Consider the following 13676-nt stretch of genomic DNA (forward strand, 5'->3'; position numbering starts at 1 on the left):
TGCAGATGAGCTTGTTTTTCTCTTTTTTTGGAAAATAAATTTAAGAGAACAACTTTGAAAAAACACCTAGGCATTCACAAATCTGCCTCTGTTAAAATATGACTTTAATGCCCATCCAGAAGAAAATAATGGTAGCACAAATAGTAGTTTTCTTTTGGCAGTTTCACTCTTTACAAGGTTCTCTGTGTATAGACCTTCAGAGATGCTGCAGTGCATTTGCAAGCTTGTCCTATTGTTGCTGAGATGATATAAAAACATTGGCCATCAAGGACACAGTGGCCCTCATTAGGACCCTGGCGCTAAGGGGTTTGCGCCAGCGTTAGCTGCGCCGACCCCTTACCGCCAACTACGAGTTCCCATAGCGCCATGGTCATTTTTCCGCCCGCTTTTTGCGGGCGTAAAAATCCATGGCGCTATGGGACCTCGGTGTTAATTACGCCACCGTAGTGTACGGTGGCGTAATTAACACCTTCCCCACTCCCATTGAGCCCTATGGGGCCGAAATGGGAATGGGGAAGGGTAAATGGGTCAATGGGGACTTACCGCCCCGCCGACCTCGGAATGGGGCGGTAAGTCCGCCATCCGCCATGGCGTAAAGGGACTTTGCGCCATGGCGGAAAAGTCCGCCGATGGCGGAAAAAATCCGCCAGGGTCGTAATGAGGGCCAGTGTGTCGTTCTCCCATCTCTAAATGTTTTACAAAGAGTCTTATGGGGCCATGAAACATGATCCAAAACAGGTCGCACCCTCTTGCCCTTGAGAGAGGCTTGTGTAAATGTAAGCATCAATATTTGGTTGATATCCAGTCCCAAAGCCAGGGAAAATGTTCTCTGGAATTTAAATTGGGGCTGCTTAGTTCATTAACCTGGAGGGGGGCTTTGACAAATATCTTTAGGGCTAACAGATAGGGCAGAAGCTGTCCAAGGTTGGAAACTGAAACACATGTCTCATTAGGTTGTGTACAAATGGGGTTCAACGGGCCATGATAAAAACCCACCTGTACCAGGGGTTGTAGGTGTTGTGCTAATTAATGATGCTTTGCATCATTTTCTTTTTGGTGAATCAAACTTGTTTGGTTTTAATGTTAACCAATTTACTCTAATAAAATAAAGTTCTCTTGGGAGCATAACATGTTGCTTTGTGAGTTATGGATAGTAAATCAATTAATATACAAACTTATTGTATTAGTATCACAAGTGTTTATATATTATTCTTTTGTATTCCTGAAGTTTCAAACATTACAATTTTGGAGTAACCTGTGCCCCCTATCAAGCCCTTGCATGGGCACCTCCCTCCTTAATCCCAAACACATCCATCCCCCAACTGTATGGCACGCTGATGTGATCTTTCGCAGGCAATAAATAAAACAGCAATATCTATTAAAACCTACAAATAATTAACAAATTAGCTGACATACCTCAAAGAGAAAGAGTTTGTGTTTGAGTGATTGCTGTAGCTCTGCTAAATACTACTATAGGGGATCATGGGGAGTTCGCCAGTCTGGAAGAAATGCTGGTAAAAATGCCAGTGATTCCGACACAAGCATTTTTTCCCGGACCAGATAAAGGTTTGTCAGTGGGGGCAGTGAACGACCGGCAGGCCTGACCTGCCAAGAGTTCAGGCCCCTACCGGCAAATGCATGCTGGAATCATCACCACCATTACTACAGGTGTCAGTCATTCTGGCAATCCCATCCCATGGAGTCCTATGGGAGTCCATGGAATGGGAACTTACCAGCATCTCCACGGCCTGTAATATCCCAGTAATATCAGGATACTGGGTGGTGGAAACATAAGGCAATTTTGAAAACACTCCAATAATGCATTATATGGGAGAAGGGCAGACAAAAGATATTTCCACTACTGAGGTATGTGCAATGTGCTTATGACCAGAACACCACAGTGAATTATTTTGCTAAAAAAAACTTTGCAACTCAATTAAAGAAAAAAGTGATTAACACGTTAATTGCCCTCAGTAACACATGTTTGCATCTAGCTAAGGCATCCCAGTTGGGGGGATGGACGTGACTGAATTCCAGTCTCTGGGATGAGTCCTGGAATTTGCAATTAATGTCTGTCTCTCAGGATGATATTTGTGTGTGCTCCAGGTTCCGTGCGAGGCAGCATTCTTATCCCTCTCATCAAATGAGAAAAGCATCAGTTGTCGTATGTTGGTCACCTTCTGTGTCACTCCCATAAATGCATGGCTGATCTGTTGTTATCTAGATCACACCCTGAGTGTAAAATGTAAAATGGTTGTGCTGTTCCACCTTAAAAGTAATGATATTGATGTGTTTTTTATATAGCCCTTTCCCCAAAGTGCGTCATAGAGAACATATTTAAATGAAATATCATCCAACTGAAGTTGGTAAATATTTATCAACCTAGGAAGGATGAAAGGCTGAGTGGGCCTTGTGAAGATTCGATCCTGCAACCTGAAGATCACATACAGATTGCAGCAGCGAGCACTTAGCCCACTGAGCTATCTTACCAGATAGTATGGTATTTCCTTTTGTTGGTCATGTTATACAGGTAAAAAACCATGGAGGAATCGGTTGTCATCCAATGCTGAACAGTGGGGCATTTGGTAACAAAATGTTACATTTCATCAATGGTATGGTTTAGTATGCAAATTTGTTAAGCACAATATAAACATCAAAAGGTACCATGGCGCAGGAGCAAATTGGCTAAACTGGATGAGTTAAGTTGTCTGAAGATATAAGTATGGATCTGTTTTATGCTATAGGTAGGTATGTTAATGATATGATCAGTGCTGGATCTAATAGGGCTGCTTGTACAAAGTAGAACCTGCCTCCCTATTTTCTCAGTCTATATTTAGAGGTTGATTCATGGAATTAAGGTGTGCTGAAATTTTCAGCGCAAGCGTGCGAAAGCGTGCGAATCGCAGTGCCAGTGCGAAAATTGCAGCGAAACCCGCACACAGCCATTCATGGAAGTCTGTGCGCGTGTAAATTCCAGGATGTGCGCCAAAATTCTGTGTGGCGCACGCTGGCGCACACGTCTCCAAACAGCGTGCGCTACGCGCACAGCGAAATCGCACATAGCGCGGCGCACACAACAAAAGTAGGAGGAACAGGGGGCGTGACACGCAGAATGGGGAACTCGTGAAAATGTGGGCATCACGGGGGAAGTACAGGAGGCAAGTGCGAGGAATGCCCACACGCACGTTCAAAACACGTATTCATGGAATCGAACGGGGCTAAGGGGTGTGCCAAAAAAGAGGCGCTAATCAGGAAACACGTACACCAGCAGGAAGCAGGCGCACGTGGACCCGCGCAGCATAAAAGTGCATGCAAACAACAAACAAGCACAGACGCCAGGATGAATATACTGTTCATAGCAGCAGTGGTCGTGGGATACCACAGGAGGAGGAGGAGGATAGTCAGGCCCAGAATTCTTACACCCAGAACCAGGCTTTTTGGGATGCCTGATGACCAGGTGTATGGAAGGTACAGGTTTCCACCTCACATAATACTCGACCTGGTCAGTGAGTGGGAGGATGACCTCACATCACCCACCCTGTGCTCCCAAGCACTCAGCCCCCTGCATAAGGTCCTCAATGTACTGCACTTCTTGGCCACTGGATCATTTCAGCGGACAAGTGCCATAGTGGGGGCGGGGGGTGTCACAGGCCACGCAGTCACGCTGCCTACACCAGTTCTTGGCCATCTTGACTGCACGCCCATCAGTCCACAGGCACATATACCTGCCCAGAACACCTGCAGAAAGGCAGGCTGTTGTCCAGGATTTTTATGGGGTGGCACACTTCCCCAAAGTGCTAGGTGCCATTGACTGCACCCATGTGGCTCTACGTCCTCCCAGGGCATCTGAGCACATTTATAGAAACCGCAAGCACTGGCATTCCATCAACGTGCAGGTAGTATGTGATGCCAAGGGAATCATCACCTCAGTATATGCCAACTATCCAGGGTCCATCCACGACAGTTTTATTTACAGAATGTCAACCCTAAACCGGGACCTAGAAGCTGGGCGGCATGGCGATACATGGCTGCTCGGTGAGTATAAATGCCACAGCACATGCATGTATGTCACATACTGAGTAATGTCACAAACCCACTAATGATACCCATCATCACCTCCCCAGGGGGCAGTGCCTACCCTCTGAGCACCCACATGATGACGCCAATTCAGAACCCCACCACGCCACCTGAGGTAAGATACAACACAGCCCACATTGCAACCCGGGGCATAGTGGAGCGCACATTTGGAGTGCTCAAGTCACGCTTTCGCTCCCTTGACCGTTCTGGCGGGCAGCTGTTATACGCTCCCCCAGTATTGTGCAGGATCATAGTGGCAGCATGTGTCCTGCACAACGTTGCAACACGCCGGGGTCTGGTCTGCCCGTGGACATGGTGGTGCCCCCACATCCCCAACCACATGCACGGCCGCTGCGCATGGGAAGGGAAAGGGCACAGGGTGAGGCAGCCCGTATGCAGCTGGTGGCTAATTACTTTACCTAAAATCACACCCCTGTGGAGTGCACAAAGCCCTGGCACATACCAGCTGACAATCAATGATGATGACATAAGGGACAGTCAACTGTCACAACCATACCAGCCTGAGATAGGTCACCTGGAAGTGTTACATTGTGTGCATCCCTACCTACACAAACACCACCAATGCTGTGTCATCAAAAGACACACTTCTATGCTGCTAAAATCATTACCCCCTTGCAAAATACAACATGACAATAGTGACATGTCACCCAACCCCTCCCCAGCACCGCCACCCAACACACCATGGCATGTCATGCTATGTGAGAGCAAACAAAGCAATCCCCAAACCATGACACAAGTGTCAAAGTACAGTGTCCCTAATGGAAACTGCCCACACACAATATGCTCCCAGTAATGTCGAACTAACAACACACATGACCAAATACTTACCAACAATACAATGCAGCTACACAACCTCAAACATAGCATAAACATGACAGTACTAAGTTAAAGTAGTGGTAGTCTTACAACCTGATTATACCAGCACATCGACCACTTCCAACTGCACAGTGCTGCTGCCACGCAAATGTCTAAGTGCACTGCTTACAACATGAACTCCATCTCCAAAGTAGACGGCCTTGTGAAGACATGAGGAATTAACCTGCAAATTAGGGGAAAGACATGGATGCACAAGCCCATAGCAATACATCATGCAGTGTACAATTCAACAACAATATCCACTAGGAATGTATACACAGTATTGACTACAGACTGTCCACACAGCTTATGGGAGTCCAACGTCACTGTGTAAGTCACTGTCACTTGGGCACACCCTTTGCAAGCCCATGGAAACGGGAGGCAGGAGGGGTGTGTGTCTCACATCTAACCCAAACTCAGGACAAGCCTGCATGTGCCCAGCCGGAATACAGTGGATGCCCACGGGAGCCACACAAGGCAACACACTGTAAAAAAAAATTAAAACAATCAAAAATCAAAAATGGCCATGTGGTGGCCGGGGGGGAGGCCACCCAGGAGGTCCGAGGACAGGGTGCGCACCAACAGCCACCTGTGTGGATGTTGGGGAAAAAAAACACCTCCATGGGCTCATGGCCTGCACGGCTATGCCATTGTGGGAGAACTGCTGCTGTCGCTCTCATCACCCTCTGCTGCTGCCGCAGTAGGTGGTGCTGCCACAGGAGGTGGTGCTGCCACAGGAGGAGGTGGTGCTATGGGAGGCAGCCCACGCAAAGCCCTGGTATGGTTCTCCATGGCAGCAAGCATGCGGGTGTGGAAGGTCTCGTTCTGTAGGATTATAGTGCGGAGATCCCCATGCAGCACCTGACGTGATGCCCGGATCTCTGCCCGAGTTGCCTGCATCTCAGCTGAGAGCGAACGTGTGAGCCGCTCCAGCTGCTGTTCTGTCCTCAAGTTAGTGGAAGCCTCAAGGGCAACAAGAGTCTCCCTGAGGTGATCAAGTTCTACCCTCAGGGCTTCCCTGTGGCCCTGGGACTCTATTGATACCGATTGGCATAGAGTCTCCAGTGCCGCCCATCTGTCCATGTTGGATGCCAACATGTCCTCCCTGTGTGATTGGCAAATGGAGTCTGTTGCCTGCTGTAGTTGCTCCATCTGCCTTTCAGGGGGGACAATGGAAGTGGCCACCCTCTCCATTGCTTGAGCCATCATCTCAACTGATCCTGCCTGTTGGCTTGCCATACCGTACATGGATTGTTCCCATATGGTATTGCCTGGTGGCGTACGGCCACCGCGTCGGCGGGCACCACACCTGTTTGGGGCAAGGCGATCTGCGCCTTGCTGTGCTGGCACTGCCTGAGGCTGCAGGACTACATTCCCCCTCTGATCTGCTGGCCCAGGAACAGGATCAGATGTTGTGGAGTGTGACACTGCATCCGTAGCCGCCAAAGGCGGACTTACCAACACTGACATCCCCATAGAGGGGTCTACCCCTGGTGCAAGTGGGTTGGACAGAACAGAATCCCTGCCAGAAACACTTACCTGCGACGGCACATAGGTCTCATCATCCGAATCAGCACCTGAATAGAGGTCTGGGGAGGTGCACCCAGAGGCACCCCTCGACAGAACGGTCTACAGCAAGATTGGGTTCTCACCCCCCACCACACCACGTCCCCCACTGGTGCCCGGTCGTGCCTGAGATTCCTCCTGGGTCTGCACCATCTCCTCAACCTCAACAGCATCAAGTGTGTCATCCCCTGCAAAAACATGAAAGACATAAAATGGAAACAGTCATTAGCACCATAGCACACAAATAGGCCTGACAAGCTACAGAACCAGTTCATGATTTACACATGTCCCACATGACTATAACCCTCCCATGCATGCACTGTCACTGAGTTGGAAGGGGAGGCAAAAGGCAAACATTGATGACACCAAGATGGAAGAGCAACACATTTGCTGCATGCTGGGTAGCACTGCCATCACACATTGGCCTGTGAGTGGCATGTCCAATACACATACATGACACATGCCATCAAACAGATGGCATGTACCATAGCCATGGTACATTCCACAAGTACATCCATGTGTCAGTGAACATCCATGTGTCAGTGAATGAATACTGTCAGCCATCCATGTGAGATGGACATGATGAGATGAAGAATGCTACATAGTGTGACAAAATAGGCATGTGCCACACACTGCAACACATCCAGTGTACAAAAATACAGTGATTGCAGGCCGATGTACACATCAATGGTTGTGCACTTCAACATGACAGGAAACAACTATCATGTTACACATTCAAACAGGCCCCAAAAATTCCTGTGAGCAGGCCAATACTCAATTAGCCTGAATGGTCAAATCATTCACCTAACAAGGTAACACATGTGGGCCAATGTGGGGTTCTTCAATGACAGAAGCATGTCACAAATGTGACAATAGGGCTGAGTCATGCGTAGCAAAAGTGGGAGAATTGAAACAATCAGCCTGAATGAACAATGAACAATACAAACAATGTTTTTGCAAGATGCCACTTCAAGGGCAACTGCCGTAATGTTGCACTAAATTATTAATGTGGGCAGAAGGGATACTGTCACACCCAAATCCAAGGCCGCTGAATGTTTTGGATGAAGCACATGGGTGACCCATACCACTCAGGCACACACACCCTCACCTGGCACTCAATCAGAACCCGTCACCCAAACAACATACACATGCATTACACACACATGCATGGGCACTCACCGGACAATGCATCATAATCAAGTAGTCCTCCCACACCTTGGATCTGTTCCTCTGTGACGAAGGCCCCAGCAACAGACTCATGTTCAGTGAGTTTGTTGTCCTCTTGTGGAGACCCACCGCCAGTCAACAGAGTAGCGGCATTATTTGAGGCCAGCTTGTTCTTTGCTCTGCGTTTCAGGTAATTCCACCGCTTGTAGCAATCATCAGCTGTGCGCCTCACAAATCCAAGGGCACTTATGCGGTCGGCGATGGTCTGTCAGTGTGCCTTACGTTGACCAGGTGTGGTCTTCAACCCTGCAGTCACCAGCATTTTGTGGCTATGTGCCGACACATAGCCCACAAGTGCATCAAGTTCCGGATCATTGAAGCAAGGCTTCCTTGAGGTACCAGAGTGTGTAGCCGTGTCTGGGGTCTCAGCCTGTCGTGCCAGAGCACCCTTCTTCCTCTTCTTTAAAGGTGGAGCAGAGCCAGAGTGGCTTATGCCGCTCTGCTCCACAGTAGGGGCAGAATCACGGGTGGACTGGGTAGTAGGAGTGTGGGAATGCACAATGACCATAGGTCTTGATGCAGGCATTGGTTGCAGGGTAATGTTGGCAGGGGGAATATCAGTTTGATGGACCAGGACTGACACTGTCCTGGCTGGGAGAGTCAGAGCTGGGGCGGATGGAGCTGCAGCTGCCCCTGCAGCCTCCCCACCCTGCATACTTGGGGTAGCAGATGACATAGCTGCCCCAGATCCACGTGGATTGGTGACAACAACTTGCACCGCCACACGTGGCCTAGACTTGCTCACCTGGAAGTCAGCCAGGGAGTCATCCTGTGCCAGGTCAGGTGCCACAATGGGCTGGTCCAACAGGGGCTGAGCGTGGATGGTGTCAGCCACGTTTCCCTCAACCATGGGGGGTGGGGCATGGGTGTCCCTGATTGTTCCTCCAAACATGGGGGCATAGGGGCACCCTGCAAATCCCAGCCACGTCCCCCTCCACGCCCACCACGCCCACCTCTTGAGGGTCGGCCACCTTTCCCTCCCTTACCGCTTGGTCGCCTCCCAACCATGGCACTGATTTGTTGTGCGTATGGGAGTTGCAGTAAACTATTGTCCTGGGCAATTGGGGGTCAAAGGGGTAGGATACCAGATGGAATTCATACCCTAGTGCTCTAACAAGGCTGTCTGTGACCCCTGGGCGAAGATGACGGGTCACGCAATGCACAGGCAGCCCAAAATAAAAAATAAATGTGCACGCAACCCCTCGTAGACCACGGGCGTGAAAAAATGAACCCACACTACGCTGTGGCACCCAGAAACACAAAAATAAGCGTACGCGTAATACACGCAGCCTACAATGACCTCTGAAGGGGAACGCAACACACGGGGCAAGCACAGTTGCTAAGTACGTGCGGAAGTAACCGTCTGCCTGGAAAAAGAACGTGAAAAATATGCGCATGTGCGCGTTGGCAACACCCCCGCCAATAGAAGAATTGTACGCTGTCTGAGGAGACAGGACAAAAGGAGAAGTGAACTCTGTTTGGGGAAACAGGCCCAACAAAAAAGCAGAAAAGAGCTGTTAGAGGTAACAGGGAGTACGAACTAGAAACGCTGTGAAGTAATCGCGTGTGAACCAACAAGAAGTACAGATTTCACCACCTCGCTCTCCACGAAAAGCACGTAGAAGGAAATGGCGTCCTACACGTAGCTTTTAAACCAGCCCACACGTACACGTCACATACGCGTGTACGCGGGCGCTTTCCTCCAATTACACGTGATGACACTCGGACGTGCAGTTTTTCCACGTGTGCTCTGTCATCACGTGCTATGAGGGAAACGCCCGCGTGTGTAATGTAACTTCCGCGCTTCCGCGCTAAGGGCCTTTGGTCCAATGGAATCACGTGCATGTGCTGACGCACTTACGCGCTAAGGCCCTTTCCTCGAATTACACACTGACGTGCAAGATTTTCACGTGCCAAATCACTCCGTATCAAGCTGGCCACGCGAAAACACACGGAAAACCACGCTCCTGCCCAGAAGGCCGAATTACTGCCTCCCAGAGCCCCGAGCACGCTCCCACCTGCAATCTGCTGTTGCCTGACTGCCTGCTGCCCACGTTACCTGCCATTTGCTGCCTGCACGTCAGCCAGGGGTGTAGTTGCTGTGACCACCCCTGCTGGAACCGAAGACTCCTGACTGGGATTCCATCGCTCCACAGCCCAGCCCCAGGACCCAGTTGCCCACCCACTCCTGCCTTTGGGGTTGCCATGTCCAGCACTACACCATCTGGCAGCACTGGCAACCCCCAGCCAGAGAGGCAGAGGGCCACCAGCCTCACTGCCACCGAAGTTGGTGTCCTGGTGGAGCAAGTCCTGGGGCAATATGATGCCCTCTTTGGAAGTTCGCGCGCCGACAAGGAAGGACGGACCAGGATCTGGATGGACATCGTGACTGCCATCAACGCGGAGGGGGTGGCAGTCCGCGACTTACAACATGTCAAGAAGCGCTGGGAGGACTTCAGGTCCAGGACCCTCAACACTACCCAGCACCTCACTAAGGCAGCGGATGCCAAGGGGCACCGGGGCCAGCTGTCAGACCATCAAATGAGGGTCTTGGAACGCATATGCCCAGGGCTCTGCATCCAGATCCTTGAGAGGCAGACCCATCTGGAGTTGAGCGGTAAGTGTACATGCATGTTGATGGTATGCTGTGCCTGCCGTGTTGTGCCAGTACTGTGCAGGTTGCGCATGTGTTTATGTAGGGCCATGTAGGGATGTTTATGAACATGGGCATGTAGCTGCCACATGTGAGTCCTCTCAGGTGTGAGACACATTGATGGTGTATGTGTTGGTAAGCATGCTGGACATATGCAGGTGTGGGAGCACACAGGTTTCAATCTCTCCGTATGTACATTGGCATGGTTGTGGTACGGATGGTGGTTCATAATTCATGTATCTGCACTATGTACATGTGCATGTATGTGTATTTCACAAGTGTGCAAATGTGATGCATCATGGATGCACGTGACACTGATATGGAGAAGGATGAATGGCAGATGTGACATGTATGGTGATCTCTTCACTGAAACAGTTGATATGATAAGGGATTTGTAACGCGCCTATACACAAGTGTTTCAAGTTGCAGGAAATGTAGACATGCATGTAAGTGTGGTGGCGTGTGTGCATGTCTAGTGCACTCCCTGTGTTTCATGTGATGTCTGGTTCATCTTTGGCTGCTCATGCTGTTGTATGTGTATGGATGTTGCTGGCCGTTGTGATATGGCTGTGGAATAGCTCATGTGTGTGAGTTGAAATGACATGTCTGTTGGGGATTGCGATGCCATGTCTGAAGTTTGACACTGCCACTCATGTAGAACTGTCATGTGTGTATCAGCCCATTGTACAGTGCCCTGATGCCTGTCTCCTATCTCTCCCTATCTGCAGCATCAACTGATGAAGAGGGTGGAGAGTGTGCTGTGGAGCACAGCGGCAGGGATCGCACTGCCAGCCGGAGACGCAAGGCCCGGCTCCCCTCTGAGGTTGTGATCTCGTCGGGGAGTGAGGAGTCTGGTGCCGCATCCCAGGCCGCAGCTGCCAAGGGTAGGTTCAAGAAGCGGAGGTCGGAGTTGGACTCCTCGGCAGCAGAAGGGGCAGCTCAGACCCCGCAGGGTCCGATGGAGGAAAATGACACGGAGTCATCCAGGTTGGTGGGGGGTTTGGTGGAGGAGGAGGCCGTGCAAGGGACAGACACGGGGTCTGGAGGTGGGGATTCCACTGATGCTAGTGGTGCAGTGGAGGGGCAGGGACAGGAGGCAGCACAGGCCACCGCGGAGCTGCCTGTGTGTAATCCTGTCCCCTATCCTGTGACTGCATCATCCTGCACCAGCAGGGATGCCTACGTCCAGACCCGTTTTCAGGGAGGGGATCCGCTTACAACAACTGGCCTTCCTCTCCCTGCGGACGTGGCTATCCGGGACTGGGTTGAGCCTGACCTGGGTGGGGTGGTGTTGCGTCAACGGGCCATGCGAGCTGACCAATCGATTTATTTTTTGCGGACAATGGATTGTAAATAGTTGCACTATGGATTGATTTCTCTTATTTTCTGTATTATGAACATGAAGCAATGGAGATTTTTTTTAACATTTCCTTTGGATTTGCTTTGTTGGAGGGTGACTTTGGACTATTTTTCTTTCAAATTTATATGGATTGGTTATCATTTTCATTCAATCATCTTTTTCACATACTTTTCATTTCATGTTTCATATTTTGGTATGCTTTCATTTCATTTTTGATTCCAGGTACATAATAAATTTTCATTTTTTAGTTCCATGTGTGGGATTCGCTCATTGGGTTGATGCATGTGAAATTGTGGGTTTACACAAGCAATGCCAACCAGTGTATTTGTGTGACGGACATGTGTTGATGTACATAGTTGAATTTTAGTTTGTGTCATGAGATCAGCATTTCACTGCTGTGGGGTGGGGGTGCAAGGGGACATGAGTGGGGGCCTGCTGGCAGGTACCCCACACTGCTGGGGGTGGGGGTGCTGGAGGACATGAGTGGGGGCCTACTGGCAGGTGCCCTGCACTGCTGGGGGGTGGGGTGCAGGGGGACATGAGTGGGACATGAGTGGGGGCCTGCTGGCAGGTGCCCTGCACTGCTGGGGTGTGGGGGTGCAGGGGGACATGCGTTGTTGATCAGTAGTGCAAGGTGACATGTGGCTTGGCTGGGGGGCATGCCCATGGTGGATGGGCTGCCTGCGGGACATGACCAGGGGTGCAGGGTAGTCCCCTGTGGTGTGGGCTGCCTGCAGGGTACGTGGAGGGTGTAGAGGGAACACCTGGGAGGACCCACACTGCCAATTCATGTGTAGGACTCCCCTGCACCCCCGAAATACACGTACCCCACTCGCACAGGGCCCTTTCGTGTGTGAAACTTCAGGCGAACCCCAGGAATATTGGCCCTGTGTGAGCGGGGTACGTGTATTACGGGTTTCACGGGAAGTCTCACACGTGATTTCAGCAGGGTATGTGCATAACTGGGGTTCACGGGAAGTTTCACACGTGAAAGGGCCCTGTGCGAGCAGGGTACGTGTATTACGGGATTCACGGGAAGTCTCACACGCGATTTCAGCAGGGTACGTGTATAACTGGGGTTCGCGGGAAGTTTCACACGCGAAGGGGCCCTGTCCGAGCGGGGTACGTGTATTACGGGGTTCGCGGGAAGTCTCACATGCGATTTCAGCAGGGTACGTGTATAACTGGGGTTCGCGGGAAGTTTCACAGGCGAAAGGGCCCTGTGCGAGCGGGGTAAGTGTATTACGGGGTTCGCAGGAAGTCTCACACGCGATTTCAGCAGGGTACGTGTATAACTGGGGTTCGCGGGAAGTTTCACAATCGAAAGGGCCCTGTGCTAGTGGGGTACGTGTATTACGGGGTTCGCGGGATGTCTCACACGCCATTTCAGCAGGGTACGTGTATAACTGGGGTTCGCAGGAAGTTTCACACGCGAAAGGGCCCTGTGCGAGCGGGGTACGTGTATTACGGGGTTCACGGGAAGTCTCACACGCGATTTCAGCAGGGTACGTGTATAACTGGGGTTCGCGGGAAGTTTCACAATCGAAAGGGCCCTGTGCTAGTGGGGCACGTGTATTACGGGGTTCGCGGGATGTCTCACACGCCATTTCAGCAGGGTACGTGTATAACTGGGGTTCGCAGGAAGTTTCACACGTGAAAGGGCCCTGTGGGAGCGGGGTACGTGTATTACGGGGTTCACGGGAAGTCTCACACGCGATTTCAGCAGGGTACGTGTATAACTGGGGTTCATGGGAAGTTTCACATGCGAAAGGGCCCTGTGCGAGCGGGGTACGTGTATTACGGGGTTCGCAGGAAGTCTCACACGCGATTTCAGCAGGGTACGTGTATAACTGGGGTTTGCGGGAAGTTTCACACGCGAAAGGCCCCTGTGCAAGCCCCCACTCATGTCCCACTCAT

The sequence above is a fragment of the Ambystoma mexicanum genome, chromosome 7p, assembly GCF_040938575.1.
Source record: "Ambystoma mexicanum isolate Mex_15411 chromosome 7p, UKY_AmexF1_1, whole genome shotgun sequence".
Taxonomy (NCBI): Eukaryota; Metazoa; Chordata; class Amphibia; order Caudata; family Ambystomatidae; genus Ambystoma; species Ambystoma mexicanum.